This window comes from Phaseolus vulgaris, chromosome 4 (assembly GCF_000499845.2).
Source record: "Phaseolus vulgaris cultivar G19833 chromosome 4, P. vulgaris v2.0, whole genome shotgun sequence".
Lineage (NCBI taxonomy): Eukaryota > Viridiplantae > Streptophyta > Magnoliopsida > Fabales > Fabaceae > Phaseolus > Phaseolus vulgaris.
Genome location: NC_023756.2, coordinates 25117110 through 25140581, shown reverse-complemented (window position 1 = coordinate 25140581; position 23472 = coordinate 25117110).

Genomic DNA, 23472 nt, shown 5'->3' with positions numbered 1-23472 from the left:
TAAGTCCGTGAAGTCCACGCACATCCTCCACTTCCCATTCGCTTTCTTCACCAGGACAACGTTGGCTAACCACTCAGGGTATTGAATCTCCCTGATGTGGCCAACACTCAGCAGCTTCTGCGTTTCCTCCTTTACCACCAGCTGTCTCTCTTCGTTAAACTTTCTCCTCCTTTGGCGCACGGGGCGGACCGTGGCGTCCATGCTGAGGTGATGACATAGGAAATCCGGGTCGATGCCGGGCATATCCGAGGCAGACCATGCGAAGGCATCCAAGTGGCGTGAAATCACCTCTGCCACCCCCTCCTGTTCTTCTTGGCTCAGCAAATGCCCTAACTTAAACGTTTTTCCGCCAATCTCCCTCTCCACGGCGTTAGCCGCCGGTTGGTCCCTGCTATCACCCTGGATGGGCGCCGCCTCTTCCACGGACACCGTATCGTCAGGTCCCTCCTCCATGAGTGTATCTACCTCGGGCATCGCCCTCACGGATGTGGCCTCGTCAGGCGTTGTCCCGGCGGGCGTCGCCTCAATCATCGATGTGTCCACACTGGGCGGACACTCAAACACCATGAACACGCTTTTCTTCGTTTTCAGGCTGTTTTCATAACACTTCCGCGCCTCCTCCTGATCCGACTTGATAACTATCACCTTGCCGCTGAGGTCCGGCAGCTTCATCTTCATATGGCGCGTGGAGGCGACTGCGTTCAGCCTATTCAACGTCGGTCTGCCCAAAAAAATGTTGTAGGCGGAGTGGGCGTTCACGACCAAGTACCGGATGCTTTCGGTACGCGAGGCCTCTCCATCCGTGAACGTAGTCCTCAACTCCAGGTAGCCTCGGACTTCCACCTGGTTGTCCGCAAACCCATATAGGCACCCTGTGTAGGGCCTCAAAAGGTCGGGAGATAAACGTAACTTGTTGAATGTCGACCAGAACATGACGTCTGCTGAACTTCCCTGGTCAACAAGAACCCTGTGCACCTTTCTTCCAGCCGTGACAACCGAGATGACCACGGGGTCATTGTCATGCGGCACCACGTCTCGAAGATCCCCTCTCGTGAACACGAGGTCTGATTCCCATGGCTCACCCGAGATCCTTTCTTCGATCGAGTTGACCCCCCTCGCGTATTTCTTTCGCTGGGAGGCGGTGGGTCCTCCGCCGGAGAAACCTCCAGCAATGGTGTGAACGTCGCCGAGAACGGGCATCTCGTGCGCTTGCTCCTCTGTTGGCGCCGGCAGGGCGGCGGTCGCGGCGGGTTATGCGACGTAATCCTTCAGAAACCCACTTCTCACCAGCTCATCAAGCTGGTAACCCAACGAGAGGCAGTTGTCAATGTGATGACCGAAGGCCTCGTGAAACTCGCACCAAGAGTCTTTCCGTGGCCCTAACACCTTGTCAGTTTTTGCCGGTCGCCTCAACCTCTCAGCTATATTAGGCACGGCAATCAGGTCCTTCAACTCCACCACAAAGTTGTACCTCGCCGGCCTTGCCCTCTCTCTGACTGGGCGATCCCCTCCTGCTGGACCCCGGGGCTGGGGTTTTCTGGTCTCATAGGGGCGTCTCCCCTCTGGCTTCTTTGTCCCCATCATGGTCTCGTTGACCCTGACGGGTTGAGCCCGCGTCTGCGCTCTCGGGCGCGAGGGTACGACGCTGGTGCGCTTCTCACACACCTCTCCTTCAGAGGCGATATGTTCCACCGCCCGACGCCGTATTTCAGCAAAAGTCCTTGGGCGATTGCGAATAATAGATTCGCAAAAAGGGCCGGGACACACGACTTTCCTGAAGGCATACACAATCATGGGCTCCTCCGACGTGCCCACTTTCACCACTTGGGACCCGAAACGGTTGATATACTCCTTCAAACTCTCCCCTTGGTATTGCTTCACATCAAACAGATCGTAGGAGATCGGCGGCGGGGCCCTGTCCGCCAGGTATTGCTCTCTGAACAACTGGGACAGCTGCTGAAAAGGTGATATGGCCGCTAGGAAGGCTGATAAACCAATCCATGGCCATTCCTGTCAAAGTGCTCATGAAGAGCTTGCATCTTGCGGCGTCAGAGTCTCCTACTAACACCATTTGTGTGTGGAACGCCGTGAGATGCGCCTCGGGGTCCTCCATCCCGGTGCCTTGGGCCCTGCGAAGGTGTTGGGGATCGGCGCATCTAGGATCTCCTGCGAGAAGGGAGTGGAAAACTCTCTTGGTGGGGTGAGATGCTCCATCTCTTCGTTCTCGCGTTGCCCCTGGTTGTTCCTCAGACCCCGGCGCAACTCCTCATTAACGCGACGGAGCTCTTCGTTCCTCACATGCGAGGCGTCGATATCCGCCTGCATGCGTTCTTGTTCTATCTTCGACTCCACCATATCATCCTGCAGCCCCCTCATTATCTCCAGGACCTGCTGCATGGACATTTCTTCTCCCGCAGCGCGTGCGGTACCTCGTCTAGTGGTGGCCATTCTTCACTATTTTCTCAATCGTTATCGCGACCTGATAGATACTTTCAAACTTCCGATGGGACCAATGTTTTATATCGGCCCCACGGTGGGCGCCAAATGTTCCGTCCGGTTGACCTGGGACGTCTTCGTGCGCGACCTCAACCGTCAGCTAGGGACTCCTTCCCACTGGTTACCTGTGGATTCCCGCAAAGAAGGACAAAAGGGCGCCCTAGCGGCCGTTTGCACTCCGACACTCAAGTCAGCCAGCAAGAAACACCAAAAACTATGCACCTCCGTATCGGAGCACCGCGTATGGCACTCTGAAGGTGGTCAAAAGGAAACTGTGTCTAGTGTATATTTTCTCGTTCTGGCAAAAGATCTTTCCCTAGTCCCTTGTGCGTAACCTCAAGGCTCGAGCAAGCAACTAGAGTGTTTCTGGAAAATTTGCCAAAAGTTCGAACCCCGTTCCCAACATTCGAGGCGCTATTTAAACTACCCTAGCATTTAAAGCGTCTTAAAGCGCATTGAATTATAAAACGTTCAGCACATTTAAGACGTTTAAACCGCTTGGGAGCATTTATAGTACCTTAAACGCTCGAAACGGAAACTGTATTAAATAACCTTAATTACCTTGTACCTGACAAAATGGCGATTCTATTCTGACCTGGTTGCTGTACACGTGGAGGGCCTCACAGCGCCATGACCCCATCTGGGGGCGTTTCCTCGTGTGAGTCCTCCTGCTTGGGAGTGCAACTGCGCAAGGGGTGACTTTTTGGGTGCCAACTCAGGCCCCCAAACATCTAGTCACTCACTTTGAGAGCGTATCTGCCTTCCTCTCGTACCCTGCACCTGGCTACCCTGGGCGTGACCCTCATCTTGAGTCGTATCTATCCCAAGGGCGTCTCTGGGGCGGCAGGGGTACTTCACGAGTCAGGCTGCCCTACACTGGCGCTATCACTATGGCCTTGAAGCCACCTTTCTCTTCTCTTTATTACTACCTCGGATTATCGGGATTTGAGGCCTTCCCACGACGTCGCTCCCTCCATGGTCTTTCCTACCCATGGGCATCGGGGAACCACACTGTGATTGCCTTGCCTTAGTGATATTTGACCTTGGCGACGCCCTGGTTGGGCGACGCCTTATCTGGGCGATGCCTTAACTAGGCGACGCCTTGACCTTGGCGACGCTTCCTCTTGGCAACGCTGGCACTTGGCGTCTCTTCACCTAGGCGACGCCTTATGTTGACTTTGACCTTGACTTTGTCAACGCCCGGATACGGGACGGTACAGGTTTAAAGGTATAACTAGGGAGGACAATGAAATGTTGGTTAGAAGAATATCTGAAGAGGAAGTTAAGGAGGCAGTTTGGAATTGTGACAGTTCCAAAAGTCCTGGACCGGATGGTTTTAATTTTGGTTTTATAAAATTCTGTTGGGACATTTTAAAAAGAGATGTTGTGAGTGCGGTACAAAGGTTTGCAGAGGGTGGAAGCTGGCCGAAAAGTACTAATGCTTCATTTATTACCCTTGTTCCAAAGGTTGCAAATTCACAACAACTGAATGAGTTTAGACCGATCTCTTTGGTGGGCTGTGTGTGTAAAATTATCTCTAAAATTATTTCTTCAAGGTTAAAAAGGGTTCTAAACAAAGTTATTGACCCAGGCATTCTGCTTTCTTGGAAGGAAGAGGTTTGTTGGATAGCGTGCTAGTGGCTAATGAGACATTGGAAGAGGTAAAAAGGAAAAAAAAAAGAATGTGTGGTGTTTAAGGTGGATTATGAAAAGGCATACGATTCAATAAGCTGGGAGTTTATTTACTACATGATGGGAAGGTTGGGGTTCTGTGGTAAGTGGATTGATTGGATAAAAAACTGTTTAGAATCATCTTCTATATCTGTTTTAGTAAACGGAAGCCCAACAACTGAGTTTAAACCTATGAAGGGCCTCAAACAAGGGGATCCTCTAGCACCTTTCCTTTTCCTAATTGCGGCTGAAGGACTTGCAGGGGTAGTCAGACAGGCAGAAGAAAAGAATTTAGTAGAAAGTATTGAAGTCGGGGAAAAGCAAGTAAAGGTGAGCATGTTGGAATATGCAGACGACACTCTATTATTTTGTAAAGCCTCAATCCAAAGTGTTATGACTCTAAAGGCTATTCTGAAATGTTTTGAACTTGCTTCTGATCTTAAGGTGAACTATTCCAAGAGTAAGGTTGGTGGAGTGGGTGTGAATATGAATCAGACGTCGATTTTCGCCTCTATACTTAATTGTGATATTATAAAGGCACCTTTTAGTTACTTGGGGGTGTTGGTAGGTGGGAATCATAAGAGGTGTGCCTTTTGGGATGGTGTGATCACTAAGATACAGAATAGACTAAGCGCGTGGAAAGGGAAAACCCTCTCTTTGGCAGGCAGATTATGTCTTATCAAATCGGTGCTTACATCTTTACCGCTCTTCTATGTCTCCATATTTTGTATGCCGGCAACTGCGATGAAGGAAGTGAAAAGGATACAAAAAAACTTATTGTGGGATTGGGGTTCAGAGAACAGGAAAATTGCTTGGGTGGCGTGGGATAAGATTTGCCAATCGAAAGATAAAGGCGGATTAGGGGTCATTGACATAGAAAAGTTTAACTTGGCTCTGCTAGGGAAATGGATTTGGAGACTTAAGTCTGAAGAGGGTAGTTTATGGAAGGATACTATAGCGTCAAAGTATGGTGGGTGGAGGGGATTAAGATCTCAAGATCAGTCATGTAAGGAGTCGATGTGGTGGAGGGACCTTAGGAAGGTATGGCACTTAGAGGGGTGAGGAAATGATTTTGAAGACAGAGGTCGGTGGGAAGTAGGTGATGGGAAAGAAATCAGATTATGGGAGGATAAATGGTTGGAAAATGTACCGACCAGGTAGTCGGGATTGATGACGTGGCAGCAAGCGATAATATAGGCGTGTTGAACGGGACACCTGGCTGACAGAAGGGAAGTACATCGGGAAGTCTGTGTAGTCGCCAAGTGTTGGCTTGGCGTTATCCGATCTCTAGTATGTGTAAACTGGCGGTCACCAGGCTTACGTCATAGTCGCCGTATGTGAGTTATGGGAGACCAGGTGGTTAGAGATCGCCGAGAGGGGCACATCGCCGAGAGATCAAGAAGGCTTGCTTAAGGCTTTCAAGAGGTACAAGCACGGAGGATGAGGTTGTCAGATGGTCGTTCCCTGGCCAGAGGTCGAGGCAAGGGAACAGTTTCCCAGAACATACATGATGTGCAAGTGAAGCAGATCGTGATAGCGGCAGGCGAGACCACAGAGAAGGTGTGCATGGTGACACCCCGTACTCGCCACTTAGAAGAGATTGCGCTCCAAGGAAGCTATGCACCGAGTTACTCCCTGCTTGGGTAACTTAGTCAAATAGCTCGAAGAGTAGAGGTGACGCCCAGGTAGAAGGGAGGCTCCAGATGGTGACACGTGTACAGCTGGATGCGAGCCACGTGTCCAGAGGTGTAACCGTCAGGAGAGAGAAAATGCTCAGGTATATAAGGAACTCTAACGAACTTCTGAGGTACGCGCGTTTAGAACACTTCTTTACGCTTGTGAGAACACTTGAGTACACTGAGAGAATATTTGCACGGTTCCTTGAGTTTAGCTTTTCTCTTACTATTTGGTGATTCCGTCACTGACTTGAGCGTCGGAGTGCGATCGGCCGCAGCGGCGCCACTCTGTTTCTTTCAGGTTCTTGCGAGGAATCGAGGCTTGAAGGACGGAAGCTAACGTGGTGCAAAGCTGATCGAGGGAAGGTACCATTGACGTGGCAAGACTCTTGCACTCGAGTCAACTGGCAGGATCATCAAGCGCCCACCGTGGGGCCGTGTAAAACGTGTTTCCCATCCACAGCGTGAGGTTCTTGGAGTTTCTGCGGTTTTGGTGTGGTTGTGTGCTGGTGCAACCATTTTCAGCGTTTTTCACCGTTTGTTTGAGTTTTTGATCGGTGAGTTGAAGTTTTTCACTGTTTGTGCGAGTTTCAATCGGTAAATTGAAGTTTTTACCGTTCGTTCGTGTTTCTGACCGGTGAATCGGGAGTTCTGGAGTAGAAGCGGTAGTTTCGTGTCAAGGTTGCAAGTTTCTGTGGAGGTTTTTGTTGTTGTGATTGCGTTCTTGGAAGTTCTTTGCAGTTTGAGAGTTTTTGACCGATTGATTGCTGGATCGATCGTTTCGCTGGTGAAGGTTTTGTTCGTTGAAGCTTGATTTGTTGATTTTTCATGAGAAAGATGAGAAGTACGCGTTCAAGTCCAGTTGTGCCGATCGCAACCGAAGGCGCCATGACCATGGCGCAGATGATGGAGATCATGCGCGCGTTGCAAACGAATGTGGAAGCTTCGCGCATAAAGCAAGCAAGGATGCATGAAGATCTGGTCGCCTCTCAGGCCAGGAATGAGGAGCTCAGTAAAGTAACTGAGGAGTTGCGTCAAGCTCTTCAGGAGCAGAGGGGACGCACGGTTGTTGAAGAGGTCGCCCCGTCATCGCCACCGCGCGTTTTCCCAATGCCGTTTGCTCAGGCGATCACAGACACGCCAATCCCTGCGAGCGTAGTACCTGTGAAAGCTTCTTTCACCGGCGTGGAGGATCCTGAAGCACATCTCACCACGTTTCACACGCAGATGATGTTGTCAGGAGGCTCAGATGCTGTCTATTGCAAGATGTTTGTGAGCACACTCCAGGGAACAGCGCTGGAATGGTTCGTTAGCCTGCCTACAGGTCACATAACCAATTTCCAGCAGTTTTGGAAGCTTTTCTTCGACCAGTACATTGTGAACAAGGCGCCGCCTAGGGTGTCTTATGACCTGTTCGACGTGAGGCAGTACCTAGGAGAGTCCCTCAGGGACTATCTGAATTGTTTTGGAGCACAGATGGTCCGCTCGCCTGCTAAAGACGAGGAGATGTTGGTATACGCCTTCAAGAAAGGCGTGCTGCCTGGACCTTTTTGTGAGGCGCTGATTAGGGCCCACCCCGCCACGTTCGCTGAAGTTAGGCGACTTGCGGTGGCCCACATCGCCGACGAAAGCGAAGTCGCCGAGAAGAGAGGGAGCGTGGCTCCTGCTAGGCCACGGGCCCAGACTAGAATCCAGCCGCAGAGGGTGCTGGAGACGATGGCGGCTAAGAAGGATCAGAGGACTCGCCATCCTTATGATCCCAAGAAAAACAAGGGAAGGGGCCCAGGGTGCCCAGATACAAGTTTGTCATGGGGTTGGCGGATCTGATCGCCATTCCCAACATAGTAGCCAGGCTTAAAGCGCCTGAGAAAGTTGGCGACAAGGTGTTAGGACCAAAGCCAAACGCCTGGTGCGAGTTCCACCAAAGTTTTGGTCACACCCTTGATTCGTGCTTGGCCCTGGGTTACCAGCTCGACGACCTGGTCAAGAGCGGCTTCTTGAATGATTATCTGCTGGACAAGAGGACGGGGGGTGCGTCGAGCTCTCAGCCGGCGAGCGGTGAAGGCCAGCAGCATGAAGTGCCAACCCATGGCGAGATCCACACCATCGCTGGAGGTTTCTCGGGTGGTGGGTGCACTGCATCACAGAGGAAGAAATATGCAAGGTCTGTGATGACGATGGATATGTTCGAAGATCACTCGCCGGATGTGGACATTACGTTCACAAAGGAGGATCTTAGGGACGTTGTGCCTCACGACAACGATCCCATAGTCATCTCGCTCGTCACGGCGGGAAGGAAAGTCCACCGGGTACTGGTGGACCAAGGAAGCTCGGCAGATGTAATGTTCTGGCCGACTTTCACGCAGTTGCAACTACCCCTTGACCAGCTAAGACCCTATGGAGGATGCTTATATGGGTTCGCTGGCGACCAGGTGGAGGTCAGGGGGTACATCGAGTTGAGAACTACATTCACCGACAAGGCGGCCTCGAGGACGGAGAAGATCAAGTACCTCATCGTGAACGCCCCCTCAGCGTATAACATTCTGTTGGGAAGGCCAACCCTCAACAGAATAGGGGCTGTGCCCTCAACCAGGCACATGAAGGTTAAGTTGCCATCAATGGAGGGGGTGGTGATCACCATCAGATCTGACCAGAAGGAGGCGAAGAAGAGCTATGAAAATAGCCTCAAGAATAAGAGGTCAGTGAGTTACATCACCACGACGCCGCCTCCCGGTATGGAGCCCAGGCCGACGGAGGGGCGAGTGGTTGCTTCAGCGATGGAGGTGACCGCCGACGGCGATGTCATCATGGTGGACGCTGAAGCAAGGGGAGAGAACCCCGATCGGGAAGAAGAAGCGAGAAACAACTCATAGGAAGCTAGGGAGTCGGGAATCGCCAGGGCGGTGATCGCCAGGGAAACAAGGCCCAAACCCGTCGAGGAGTGGCTCGAGAGGGAGATCGGGGGCAAGGTCTTCAAGTTGGGTAGGTCTTTGGAAGGTGAGCTCCAAGACCAGATTGTCAAGGTGATAGAACGACATCTGAATGCTTTTGCATGGTCTGCTTCAGACATGCCGGGAATCGATCCCGATTTCTTGTGTCACCATTTGGCAATGGACACACAGGTCAGACCAGTACGGCAGAGAAGAAGAAAGTTTAATGAGGAGAGAAGACAGGCGATTAGGGATGAAACGCAAAAGCTCCTCGCCGCAGGCCATATCAGGGAGGTCCAGTACCCTGAGTGGTTAGCTAATGTCGTACTGGCGCATGTGCGTCGACTTCACAGACTTAAACAAGGCTTGTCCAAAGGATTCATACCCTTTGCCAAGCATAGATGTCGTGGTCGACAGTGCAGCAGGGTGCAAGTTGCTGAGTTTTCTGGACGCCTTCTCGGGGTACAACCAGATAAAGATGCATCCCATGGATGAGGAGAAGACCGCCTTCATGACCGAGAGATCGTGCTACTGCTACAAGGTGATGCCTTTCGGGCTGAAGAATGCGGGGGCCACGTACCAAAGATTGATGGACAAGGTCCTTGCACCGATGTTGGGAAGGAATGTGCAAGCGTACGTAGATGACATGGTCGTGACCTCGTTAGAGAAAACCAAGCACATCTCAGATCTGGAGGAGCTGTTTACCACGATCGCCAAGTTCAGATTGAAGCTGAACCCCGAGAAGTGCATTTTTGGCGTAGAGGCCGGGAAGTTCTTTGGTTTCCTCTTGACTGAAAGAGGAATTGAAGCAAATCCTGATAAGTGTGCTTCCATCTTGGCGATGAGAAGCCCGGCTACCGTGAAGGAGGTGCAGCAACTTACAGGTCGGATGGCCGCCCTGTCTCGTTTCGTATCAGCTAGTGGAGAGAAGGGCCATCCGTACTTCCAATGCTTGAGGCGAAACAACAAGTTTGTCTGGTCGAATGCGAAGAAGCCTTCGTGAAGCTTAAAGAGTACCTGGCGAGCCCGCCGGTTTTGTGCAAACCCTTGGTAGGAACCCCTCTCAGGTTGTATTTTGCTGTAACTGAGAGGGCGGTGAGGGCGGTGAGTGCGGTGCTCGCCCAAGATCAAGATCAGGCTCAGAAACCTCTCTACTTCGTTAGAAAGGTGTTGCAAGGCCCAGAGGTAAGGTATCAGGCCTTAGAGAAAGCTGCACTGGCTGTAGTACTTTTGGCGAGGAGGTTGCGCCACTATTTTCATAGCTTTACGGTGCTGGTGATGACCGACTTACCCATCCAGAAAGTTTTAAAGAAGCCTGATGTAGCTGGGAGAATGGTGAAGTGGGCGGTGGAACTGTCGGAGTTCGACATCAAATACAAACCCCGAGGGCCGATCAAGGGGCAGATTTTCGCTGATTTTGTGGTCGAGCTCTCGTCAGAAGCAGCACGAGTTGAAGGGGATAATTTTCGTTGGGTGCTTTCAGTGGACGGATTGTCTAACCAGCAGGGTAGCAGTGCTGGAGTCATTCTAGAAGGGCCCAACGGCGTGCTGATAGAACAGTCCCTGAGGTTTGCCTTTAAAGCTAGCAACAATCAAGCAGAATATGAGGCGTTGATCGTCGACATCTTGCTGGCTAAGGAGATGGGGGCTAGGGTGCTGATGGCCAAGAGTGACTCATTGTTGGTCACGGGACAAGTAACAGGCGAGTTCCAGGCCAAGGATCCACAAATGGTGGCTTACTTGGAGTATGTGCAGGAGTTGAAGAGTTCCTTTGTCTCGTTTGAAGTGGTGCACGTACCCAGAGAGCAAAATGCCCGAGCTGACTTGCTAGCCAAACTCGCCAGTTCGGGCAAGGGGGGTAGACAGAGGACAGTTATCCAAGAAACTCTGAAGACGCCTAGAGCATTTGTGGCAGACCACCAGGTTTTTCAGATAAGCAAGTCGACGGAGAAAGGGACGAGGAGTCACAGGTCCTTGACCCAGGAGACCTTGAGATCGCCAAGAATAAGAGCATGTCGAGGGGAGAGGGTGAACGTGACGCAGGTCTGTGCTACGCATAGGCCAGACACATGGATAACCCAGTACCAGCGCTGCCTGCAGATGGCGTTCTCCCGTTGGATCCGACGGAGGCGAGGAAGATAAAGAAGAACTCTAGCAAGTTCACATTGATTGATGGCGTGTTGTACAGGTTTGGGTTCACACACCCACTCCTGGAATGTGTGCACGGAGAAAAGTGTACAAGAATCATGGCCGAGCTCCATGAGGGTATATGTGGGAGTCACATCGGGGGTCGAGCTCTGGCTGCAAGAACTCTTCGAGTCGGTTACTACTTGATGTGATTCCACTAGCATAGAAGAGAATGACACGTGATGTGATTCCACTAGCCATATAGAGAATGCTTCTTGACATTCTTAGGAATCACCTTGAGCTGGACATTATTAAGGCACTTTTCTTAGAGTTGGATCATTGTTCTAAGACAAGAACTCACCAAAAACTAGTACCAAATCCCAAACTCATTTGGATGTTCCACATATTGTCAAATTGAACCAAAAGAGATGGAGGAAAGGCAAAAACACTAATTAACAACACAAAACAGTAAGGAACCGAATCAAATTGCTGAAATTGAAGAAGAAAAGATGAAAAACAGCCAAGAACACAAATGAACCATAGCTACACAAAACAAGCTGAAATTTTCGAACCAAAACAACTAGAAAACAAGCTAAGACAAGGAAATTAACAAGAGAAGAAAGGAAGGAGAAGAGAATGCTCATGAAGATGGAAGAATGGTTGGATGATCACGCCACTAGAAGTATGGATGCTCCTAGATGAGTGTGCAAGCCGCCACTTGAGGAAACCATGATCCTTCAAGATAAGACTAGAGAAGAAGGCTCAAAAGCTCTCCAATGCTCACTCCAATTTTGAGTATAGTTTCTTTAGATAAATTCAAATCTGAATTGTACAAGCTAAGCACCTTTATTTATAACCTAGAGGTGCTGAAAAATAGGTGGGAAATTTCAAATAAACTCATTTGAAATTCCCACCAAAAACAAGTCACATAGGAGGTGTGACCTTTTTCTACTATGACACCTCCTAAAAACTATACCTACACCACTCTCCTAAGTCACATGGACAATGTGACTTTATTTTACATTTTCACACTCCTTTATTTAATAACCACACCTCCTAAAACTATACAAGAGTATTTCAAAGCTTGGCCTTGCCCCTCATGGGGTGGACTTGGGCTCTTTGGGCTTTGGCCTTCTTGGGTTTGGGCTTGGGCTTTGGGCTTGGGCCTCATCTTTATTTTATGTCTTCTTTTAATTTTGAGAAGACTAGAAGGAAGAACTTCAAATGGGAGGGTGGATGTCCTTTTCCTCCATTAATAAAAGCCTCCTTTATTTGATTCTCATCAGGGTGAACGTGACGCAGGTCTGTGCTACGCATAGGCCAGACACATGGATAACCCAGTACCAGCGCTGCCTGCAGATGGCGTTCTCCCGTTGGATCCGACGGAGGCGAGGAAGATAAAGAAGAACTCTAGCAAGTTCACCTTGATTGATGGCGAGTTGTACAGGTTTGGGTTCACACACCCACTCCTGGAATGTGTGCACGGAGAAAAGTGTACAAGAATCATGGCCGAGCTCCATGAGGGTATATGTGGGAGTCACATCGGGGGTCGAGCTCTGGCTGCAAGAACTCTTCGAGTCGGTTACTACTTGATATGATTCCACTAGTATAGAAGAGAATGATTCTTAACATTCTTGGGAATTAACTTGAGTTGGACAAATGTTAGGCACTTTTTCATAGAATTGGATCAAGGTTCTATGAACAAGAACTCACCAAAACTAGCACCAAATCCAAACTCACATGGAAGTTCCTCATATTGTCAAATTGAACCAACAAAAAGAGGTAAAACTAAAAAACACCGAATAGAATTGAATAAGAACACATTTGAAACGAACAAAATGAAGTAAAAGGCAACCAAACTATAAAGGAAAGCTGGAAAATGAAAGGTACCGAACCAAAACACAAGAAAAACAAGAACAGCTGCTGGAAAAACCAAAGAACCGAACCAAAAACTCAAGAAAACAAGACAACATGAACAATTGAAAGAGAAGAAAGGAAGGAGAAGAGAGTGCTCATGAAGATGGAAGAATGGTTGGATGATCACGCCACTAGAAGGATGGATGCTCCTAGATGAGTGTGCTGCCGCCACTTGAGGACACCATGGATCCTTCAAGATGAGACTAGAGAAGAAGGCTCAAAAGCTCTCCAATGATCACTCAAAATTTGAGTATAGTTTCTTTTCTCTAAATTTTAAATCTGAATTTTACAAAGGGAGCACCTCTATTTATAGCCTAAGGTGCTGAAATGCAAGCTACACAAATTCAAAAACTCCCTCCTAAAAAGCTTATAGAATTGGCGCCTAAAACAATGCATGAGGAAGGTGTGACCTCTTCCTTCACTTTGGCACCTCCTTTTCTACTCCTACACCTATCTACTAACACACCCCCCCTAAGACTCCTAACTAAAGACTAAAAGATGCTTTAACAATAGAGGTTTCTAATGTTTCCCTCTAAGCACCTTCAACAATATTCTTTATTATTTAATACTTGGCCTTGCCCTTCATAGGATGGACTTGGGTTTGGGCTTGGGCTTTGGGCTTCGGCCTTGTCTTCTTTTAATTTTGAGAAGACTAGAAGGAAGAACTTCAAGTGTGATGGTGAATTGCCTCTTCCTTCATTAATAAAAACCTCTTTTACTTGACTCTCATCATACTCCCCGAGTTAGAGAGAATTCGTCCACGAATTCTGAATCCCTGCATATAACAAAGTCAGTTTACTTTTACAATCAAAAGTGTAAGAAAAAGAAAGACATGACTTAGCAGATGGAACCAAAGGGATTGCAGAAAAGGATGTCCTATAAATCGACCAAGTTGGAAAAATTTGTTTGGGAATGATGATGTTGTTTGGAAAAAGACCTCTTACATGGTGAAACCCATTAGGAGGTATGAAAAAATCATCCCTAACATATTTTAACCAAGGTGGTGTTGAAATAGGAACCTTGGGTAATGAAAAAGATAAAGAAGAAGAAGACTTTGGAGGGTCCATTTGAGGTATAGCACGAGTCAACATGATGGATTTAGAGGAGAAAATGGTGTGACTCGGTGTAGTACTTACTTCTTTTTCTTTCTCATTTTCTCTTTTAGTTTGCATTTTTATTTGGTCCTCATGAACCTCTTTGGGAGAGAGGGGTTTTAATATAACCTTGCGCCCTAGGAAGGAAAAAGACATTGTATTGGATAGGCCATCATGTAAAACATGTCTATCATATTGCCAAGGCCTTCCTAAAAGAAGATGAGATGCTTCCATGGGCACAACATCACATAAAACCTCATCTTTATACTTTCCTATTGCAAAGTTAATGAGGACTTGTTTATTCACCATGATTTCACCTACTTCACTAAGCCATTGTAATTTGTAGGGCTTGGTATGAGAGATAGTGGGTAAGGCTAACTTCTCCACAACTCTTGTACTAGCCACATTAGTGCAACTTCCCCCATCAATAATCAAGGAACATAACTTGTTGTTGATAAGACATCGGGTGTGAAAAATATTTTCTCTTTGAGTATCATTCAAAGATTTTGGAATTGTGCCCAACATACGTCTTACCATCAATAAGTCACCTTCACAAGGACTTTCACTCTCATTTTCACTTGATGGTCTAGAAGGTGAAGAATGCCTAGGTGAATTGGAATCATGCTCACTAACTACAATGCCTTCATGCATGTACATACTTCGTTTAGAAGGGCAATTAGCAGCAATGTGACCATATCCCAAACATTTAAAACACTTTTGACTAGACGATTTAATTGGGGATTTAGGCCTAGAAGTAGATGGCGTAGGATCCTTGGGTTTGAAAGAAGAATCTTTGGAAGGATGTTTAGAAAAAGAATTTTTGTTTCTCCAAGACTTGGAGTAGTATCCATCATTGGAAGCATTTTTTAAAGAGTTTTTCTTAGCAAGTTGGGCTTCCACCTTCATTGCAAGATGAACTAAAGAGCCCAATGATGAATACTCTTGTAACTCAACAATATCTTGAATATCCTTCCTAAGACCACTCACAAACCTAGCAATCATAGCTTCCTCACTTTCTTCTAATTCAATTTTAAGCACAAGCGTCTCAAGCTCCTTATAATATTCATCCACATTTAGCGTGCCTTGTTGAAACCGTTGGAGTCTCAATATGAGGTCTTTCCTAAAATGTGGGGGCACAAACCTAGCGCGCATATGATCCTTTAAAGAGTTCCAAGAGTCCACGGGAGGACCCTTGTGATAGATAATGTCCTTTACAATTCCATGCCACCATTTCATGGCATAATCACTAAACTCTAGGGTGGCTAGCTTAAGCTTATGCTCATCTTGGATCTCATGGATCTCAAATATTTGTTCACACTTAGCCTCCCAATATAAATATACATTAGGATCACTAGAGCCATTAAAACAAGGTAGCTTGACTGAAGGAAGCCTAGACTTTGCATCATGATAGAAGCCATTGCCGTAGTGAGTTCTTTCCCCTTGGTGATGATGTCTTTGTCCATGGACTTGGGGTGGAGTTCTCCTTCTCCTATGCTCATCTTCACGGCCAAAATCATTGGAAGAAGCTCTTGTTGAAGGTCTATGATGCTCATCATGAATTGAAGGAGATGGTCTAGCTTGTTGCACCTCCATCTTTTGCAATTTCTCCTCCAACCGTCTAATGATTCTTTGAGCTTCATGTAATTAACCAAGGATTGAAGCTTTGGAAGGAGAATTCTGCTTGTATGATGCATCACTTGAAAATCCAACCATTTGGATTAAAAACAGCAAACAAGTTAAAAATTAGCAAAAACAGTGAGTGTTTCAAAGCAAACTGCCGAAGTGAATTTAGGCAGAAAAATATAGGTCACTCTCAAAGAAATAATGTCCTTGCACCAATCTGATCTTAAGGCCTTGGAATCCTCAAATGAAAGATGTCAAAGCAAGCACACCAATCTCAAAGGCAACCACCACAAAACCAATGAAACAATAAAGACAAACAAGAAAAGGTATAAGCAAAGAAAGGTAATTGCAAAAGGAAAACTATATGTAAGACAAACTCAAAGAGTAAAGAATGAAAGACAATCAAGAAAATAAAGAACTCAATGAGAAAGTAGGCACACAAAAGAATACTTAAGGAAAAGCACTAGAGTAGATGAAGAAAACATAAAAATTAGCTACTGGAATTTTTTTTTTTCTTTTTTTCAAACTGTTCTTGATATTCACTGATTTAACTGGAATGATGTAGAGCGAACTAGATTATGAAATTTAAACCACAGAAACTTCAAGATGTTAACTCAATAATGGCACTGGAATCAATTAAAAACAGTAAGCCAATTAATTGAGATAATTTTTTTAAAATCGCTGCCAGATTACCGTATTCTTTTCAGCAGAATTGTACACTTTTTTTATTTTATTTATCATTTTTTTGTGTACTTTGAATTTTTGAATGATTCTTTTTTCTACTCTTTTCTAACACTTTGAATATCACAAATCCAGAATTTCAGAATTTTCCAGTGAGTAAATCAATTGCAATAAGGAAAAACAGTAAGCACTTTTTTTTTTCAGAAACAGAGGAATCCTAATAGGAATAAAAAACAGAATTATGAACTAGCAAAGACATAATGGAAAATGATGTATTGGAACTTGTATAGGTCTAAAATACAAGTATGAACTCAATTCTAAAAAGAAAATGCACAAAGGATCAATATCAATTCAGAAAATTATATGACACTAAAGCAAGAAACAATCAAAAACAATAAAAGTACTACTAGAAGTAATGACAATTATGGAATAACATGACTAAGACAAAACTTGACATGATTCAAAAAGGAAAATACTCAAACATTTGATAGGCAAAAGAATTAAAACAGCAAGTAAACTCAAAATAAGCCTAAAACAGAAACTTAAATTGCAAGAAATTAAAAGAGCTCTTGAAATAAAGTGCTACACAACTCAAAAATTAAACAAGAACACACCTAAACTCATGATACCACATGATGTGATTCCACTAGCATAAAAGAGAATGATTCTTGACATTCTTGGGAATCAACTTGACTTGGACAAATGTTAGGCACTTTTTCATAGAATTGGATCAAGGTTCTATGAACAAGAACTCACCAAAACTAGCACCAAATCCAAACTCACATGGAAGTTCCTCATATTGTCAAATTGAACCAACAAAAAGAGGTAAAACTAAAAAGGACCGAATAGAATTGAATAAGAACACATTTGAACCGAACAAAATGAAGTAAAAGGCAACCAAACTATAAAGGAAAGCTGGAAAATGAAAGGTACCGAACCAAAACACAAGAAAAACAAGAACAGCTGCTGGAAAAACCAAAGAACCGAACCAAAAACTCAAGAAAACAAGACAACATGAACAATTGAAAGAGAAGAAAGGAAGGACAAGAGAGTGCTCACGAAGATGGAAGAATGGTTGGATGATCACGCAACTAGAAGGATGGATGCTCCTAGATGAGTGTGCTGCCGCCACTTGAGGACACCATGGATCCTTCAAGATGAGACTAGAGAAGAAGGCTCAAAAGCTCTCCAATGATCACTCAAAATTTGAGTATAGTTTCTTTTCTCTAAATTTCAAATCTGAATTTTACAAAGGGAGCACCTCTATTTATAGCCTAAGGTGCTGAAATGCAAGCTACACAAATTCAAAAACTCCCTCCTAAAAAGCTTCTAGAATTGGCGCCTAAAACAATGCATGAGGAAGGTGTGACCTCTTCCTTCACTTTGGCACCTCCTTTTCTACTCCTACACCTATCTACTAACACACCCTCCCTAAGACTCCTAACTAAAGACTAAAAGATGCTTTAACAATAGAGGTTTCTAATGTTTCCCTCTAAGCACCTTCAACAATATTCTTTATTATTTAATACTTGGCCTTGCCCTTCATAGGATGGACTTGGGTTTGGGCTTGGGCTTTGGGCTTGGGCCTCTCTTTATTTTATGTCTTCTTTTAATTTTGAGAAGACTAGAAGGAAGAACTTCAAGTGTGATGGTGAATTGCCTCTTCCTTCATTAATAAAAACCTCCTTTACTTGACTTTCATCACTACTGGCCAACGACGAGGGAGGACTGCAAGAGGTATGCTCAGTGTTGCAAGCAGTGTCAGCAGCACGCCGATTGGCCGTTTCATATTTGGGCAATTGACATTCTGGGACCTTTCCCATTGGCGGTCAGGCAGATGAAGTACTTGGTGGTGGCGATTGAATACTTCACCAAGTGGATCGAAGCGGAACCAGTAGCCCAGATCACCGCACACAAGATCGAGAGTTTTGTATGGAAGAACATCGTGTGCCGGTTTGGTGTGCCTAAGCGCCTGGTGTCGGACAATGGGACTCAGTTTGCAAGTCACCTACTGAAGAAGCTATGCAAAGAGGTGGGAATACAACAGGTGTTTGCATCCGTCGAGCACCCACAGACAAACGGCCAAGTAGAGTCTGCCAATCGGGTGTTGCTGAGAGGTTTAAAGAGAAGGCTAGAGAAAGCTAAGGGATCGTGGGCTGAAGAGGTACCCCGCATAGTTTGGGCGTACCATACCACTGAGCAATCAGGAACCCACGAGACCCCGTTTAGCCTGGTTTATGGATGTGATGCAATGATTCCAATTGAAATCCAGGAGAGCTCGCCGAGATTCCAGAACTTTGTAGCGGAAGACTCAAATGAAGAAAGAAGGTTGAATCTGGATTTACTGGATGAGGTCAGGGAGGAGGCAAGAGTAAAAGCCGAGGCAGTAAAAAGGAGGATTGAGCAAAGATACAACTCCAAGGTGATGCCAAGGCAGTTTAGAGAGGGCGACCTGGTGATGGGGAAGGCCCATCAGTACGAGATGGAGAACAAGTTATCGCCTAAGTGGACGGGACCGTTCAGAATAACCGAGGTGCTCGGGAACAGCGCCTACCGCTTAGAGACGTTAGAAGGAGGGGCTATTCCTCGTACTTGGAATGCCACACATCTCAAACTATATTACAGTTAAAGCTTTGTAAGTAAAAACGAACATGAAGTGATTTACATGCTTTCTGTTAAAACAGTTTGAAAGGGGGCACTCTTTTTTCCCTAAGGAGGGTTTTTAATGAGGCCACCCAATAAAGAAGAGTTTTCAAGCTTAAGTTTCTGAGTTTGCATGCCTTTTTGTGTTGAAAGTTTGTAGAAAAAAGACCTTATCACTCGTACGTGATTTAAGGCGAGTTCAAAATTATATTGCATGCTCTCAATGAAAAGCTTTAAAGTCCCCATCGTGTTCGGCGATGGGCGGCATCAGTCAAAAATTTTAAAGTCCCCATCGTTTTTCGGCAATTGGCGGCACCAATTAAAAGTTTTAAAGTCCCCATCGTTTTCGGCGATTGGCGGCATCAGTTAAAAGTTTTAAAGTCCCCATCGTTTTTCGGCGATTGGCAGCATAAGTTAAAAGCTTTAAAAGACCTCATCGTCTTTCGGCGATCGGAGGCACCAGTAATGATTAAAGACCTCAACGGTCTCGTGCGTCTTGAGGCGAGAAGGATAAAGTCCTTCTCGACTTTGGGCGAGTGCAGGCAAGATAAAGTCCTCCTCGACTTTGAGCGAGTGCAGGCAAGAAAAAGACCTCCTCACCTCTGAGCGAGTGCAGGCGAGAAAGAGAAAAAGTCCTCCTTGCCCTTGAGTAAGCGCAGGCGAGAATATAAAAAGTCCTCCTCGCCTTTGAGCGAGTGCAGGCAAAAACAGATTGAAAGACCTCTCTGCACCAGCAGATAGAGGCAAGATTGAAAGTCCTCAGTGCATCCAGGGGGGAGGAGATGTATACCCTGGGCAAGTTGAGGCACCAGAAAAAGTCCTTCTCACCTTAGAGTGAGTTCAAGCAAGATGAACTGAAAAGTCAGGGGTGTTCGTGACCTTAAACGGTGGGGAGGGAAGGAAAACGCCTTTCCCCCTTTAAGTGAAACATCAATATTGACTTAGTAAGACCAGAGGAAGCTTCCACGCTTGTAGGTGGTGCGAAGATAGATAAAATCCTTCTCGTCTTGAATGAGTTCAGGTATGGCGTGAAGGGTGAAAAAAGTTAAGAAGATAGCTAAAGGTAGGTTCAAGGAGAACACCTCGCTATCCAGCTCATTGTTCTGAAACTCAGGGAGGTAGAGAAGGATCCGAAAGGTGCCTCTACCCCCAAGATGAGGGAACAATGGTCGAGTTATGAAGGCAAGAAAGTTCACATCGCCAGAACCCTACGGCGATCAGAAGAATTCCAAGTGATGACGAGAGTAAGGGCTCACCTTGCTGGGCAGATCAGGTAAACTGTATTGGGATACTAGTTTAAGTTAAAACCTGCTGCCTAGTAAGTAGCGTATGTTAAGGTTTATTGCCTTGAGTTCACAAGTTATGTTAAACGTCATCGCTTGAAAGTTAATAGTTGTTCAAGTTTTACTTTGAGTTAACCGTTTGATAAATTGTTATGAGGTTAACAGTTTGCTCAAGTTCGAAGCAGTGTGTGAGTGGTTAAGCCTGAGTATTGTTGAGTTAATTTATTTGAGTAAGTTCTACCGGTTATGTTGGTTAATTACACAGCGAGTAAGAGGCGTTTAAGGCAAGATATCAGAAAACAACATTTCAACAGTAAAAGTTATACAAGAAGTGGCTGTTCGAGTTTACATACATACATAAACGGTTACATAAATGGAAATTACAAGCAAAAGATGAGCGCCAAGTTTCAAAAACAAGATGATGGAGGGAGGCAGCTAGTCTTCAGAGGGCACGATCTTCCCTTCCACCACCTCGTTGCAGATAGATACCATGGAGAGGTCGAGCTCGGGGTATTGGCATGCAACCTGCTCCAGAGCGGCGTCGAACCCGGCGGTGAGGACTTGGGCGGTGCTTTGCTCGAGCTCTTGTGCTTGTTTCTTTAGCTCTTCCGTTTCTTCACGAGCTCGAGCTAGGTCTTCAGCAACCTTTTTGCCTTCGTCCCGAGCCTGGGCCAACTCGGCAGCAGTCTTTGTGGCCTCCTCTCGAGCTTTGGCGAGCTTAGCAATGGCATCATCTGATGTGATTCCAATAGCTACATAGAACAAGATTCTTGACACTTTGAGGAATCACCTTGAGCTGGAAAATGTAGAGGCACTTTCTTAGAAGTTGGATCATGGTTCTAAGTCAAGAACTCACCAATACAAGTACCAATTCCCAAACTCATTTGGATGAACCAAATATTGTCAAATTGAATCAACAAAGGAATTATAAAAGAGAAGACCGAACAGAATTAAACCACAAACAAATGTACCGAACAGAATTTAGAAAACCAAAACATAGGTGCTGGAAAATTAAGGACAACCGAACCAAAAAATGCTCAAGAACACAAAACAACAAGAGTAATTGAAAGAGAAGAAAGGAAGGAGAAGAGAATGCTCATGAAGATGGAAGATAGGTTGGATGATCACGCCACTAGAAGTATGGATGCTCCTAGATGAGTGTGGAAGCCGCCACTTGAGGAAACCATGGTCCTTCAAGATAAGACTAGAGTAGAAGCTCAAAAGCTCTCCAAATGCTCACTCCAATTTTGAGTATAGTTTCTTTAGATGAATTCAAATCTGAATTTTACAAAGGAAGCACCTCTATTTATAGCCTAAGGTGCTGAAAAATAGGTGGGAAATTTCAAATAAACTCATTTGAAATTCCCACCAAAAACAAGTCACATGGGAGGTGTGACCTTTTTCTACTATGACACCTCCCAAAAACTACACCTACACCACTCTCCTAAGTCACATGGACAATGTGACTTTATTTTACATTTTCACACACCTTTATTTAATAACCACACCTCCTAAAACTATACAAGAGTATTTCAAAGCTTGGCCTTGCCCCTCATGGGATGGACTTGGGCTCTTTGGGCTTTGGCCTTCTTGGGCTTGGGCTTGGGCTTTGGGCTTGGGCCTCATCTTTATTTTATGTCTTCTTTTAATTTTGAGAAGACTAGAAGGAAGAACTTCAAATGTGAGGGTGGATGTCCTCTTCCTCCATTAATAAAAGCCTCCTTTATTTGATTCTCATCATACTCCTCGAGTTGGAGAGAATTCGTCCACGAATTCTGAATCCCTGCATATAACAAAGTCAGTTTAGTTTTACAATTAAAAGTGGAAGAAAAATGTAAACATGACTTAGCATTTGTAAATAATGGGATTTCAGAAAAGGAGGTTCTATAAATCGACCAATTTGGAAAAATTTGTTTGGGAATGATGTGATGTTTTGGAAAAAGACCTCTTAAATGCTGACAACCATTAGGAGGTATGAACAAATCATCCCTAACATTTTTTAACCAAGATGGTGGTGAAATAGGAACCTTGGGTAATGAAAAAGATAAGGAAGGAAAACACCTTGGAGGTGAAAGGATAAGACCCATGTCAACTTGGCCTTCTTTGTCTTTTTCTTGTTTACTTGTGGTAGGTGGGTGAGTTAGGTCTTGTTTTACCTTGTTGATCTTTAAGATTTGCTTTTGTGGACAATGAAGAGCTATGTGCCCAAAACCTAAACATTTAAAACATTTTATATTTGAAGTTTTGGTAGGTGACTTAGGAGTAGAAAGATTTGTAGTAGAAACTTTGTTTGGAAACATGGTTTGTTTGGAAAAATTGGAAGGAGAAATTTTGTTTGCATCCTTCCTAGAAGAGTTGTAGAAATCATCATCATGAGTATTTTTGAAAGTTTTGTTCAAAAGATATGATTCTACCTTGATGGCTTTGCGAAACACGCTCTTTAAAGAAGAATATTCTTTTAATTCTACAAAATCTCTAATATCTCTTTTCAAACCACGTACAAACCATTTAATCTTTGACTCTTCATTAGCATGCATATTCATTTTAGTCAAAGTTGTTTCAAAATCTTTAAAGTATTCATCTACCATCCTATGTCCTTGAGGAAGCCTTTGGAACTTCAACAAGTGTTCCTTCCTAGAAAGAGGAACAAACCTCGCGCGCATACACTCTTTCAAAGCATTCCAAGAAACCACGGGAGGTTTCTTGCGATATATAATGTCCATTACAATTTTATGCCACCATTCTTTGGCATAGCCCAAAAAGGATAAAGAAACTAATCTAAGTTTTTGGTCATCTTGGACCTTATACACATGAAAATAATGGTCAACCTTAGTCTCCCATTCTAAATACACATTAGGATCACTATCACCATTAAAACTAGGGACTTTTTTACAAGCAATGTTGAACACTTGGTGATATCTTTGGTCACGGTTATAGCTCTCTTCATGAGAATGATGGTGATGCCTCCTTCTTCTATGTTCTTCTTCACCAAGGACTGAAGCTTTGGAAGGAGAATGCTGTTTGTAAGATGCACCACTGGAATAGCCAGCCATTTTGCAAATAAAAAACAGCAAACACACAAAAACAGCAAACAAGTTAAGAAACAAAATTAGCAAAAACAGTGAGCTTGGCAATGAAACTGCCGAAGTGAAATGAGGCTGAAAAAAGAGATCACTCTCAAAGAAATAATGTTCTTGCACCAATCTGATCTTGAGGCCTTGGAATCCTCAAATGAAATATGTCAAAGCAAGCACACCAATCTTAAGAGCAAACCACCACAAAACCAAAGAAACAATAAAGACAAACAAGAAAAGGTATAAGCAAGGAAAGG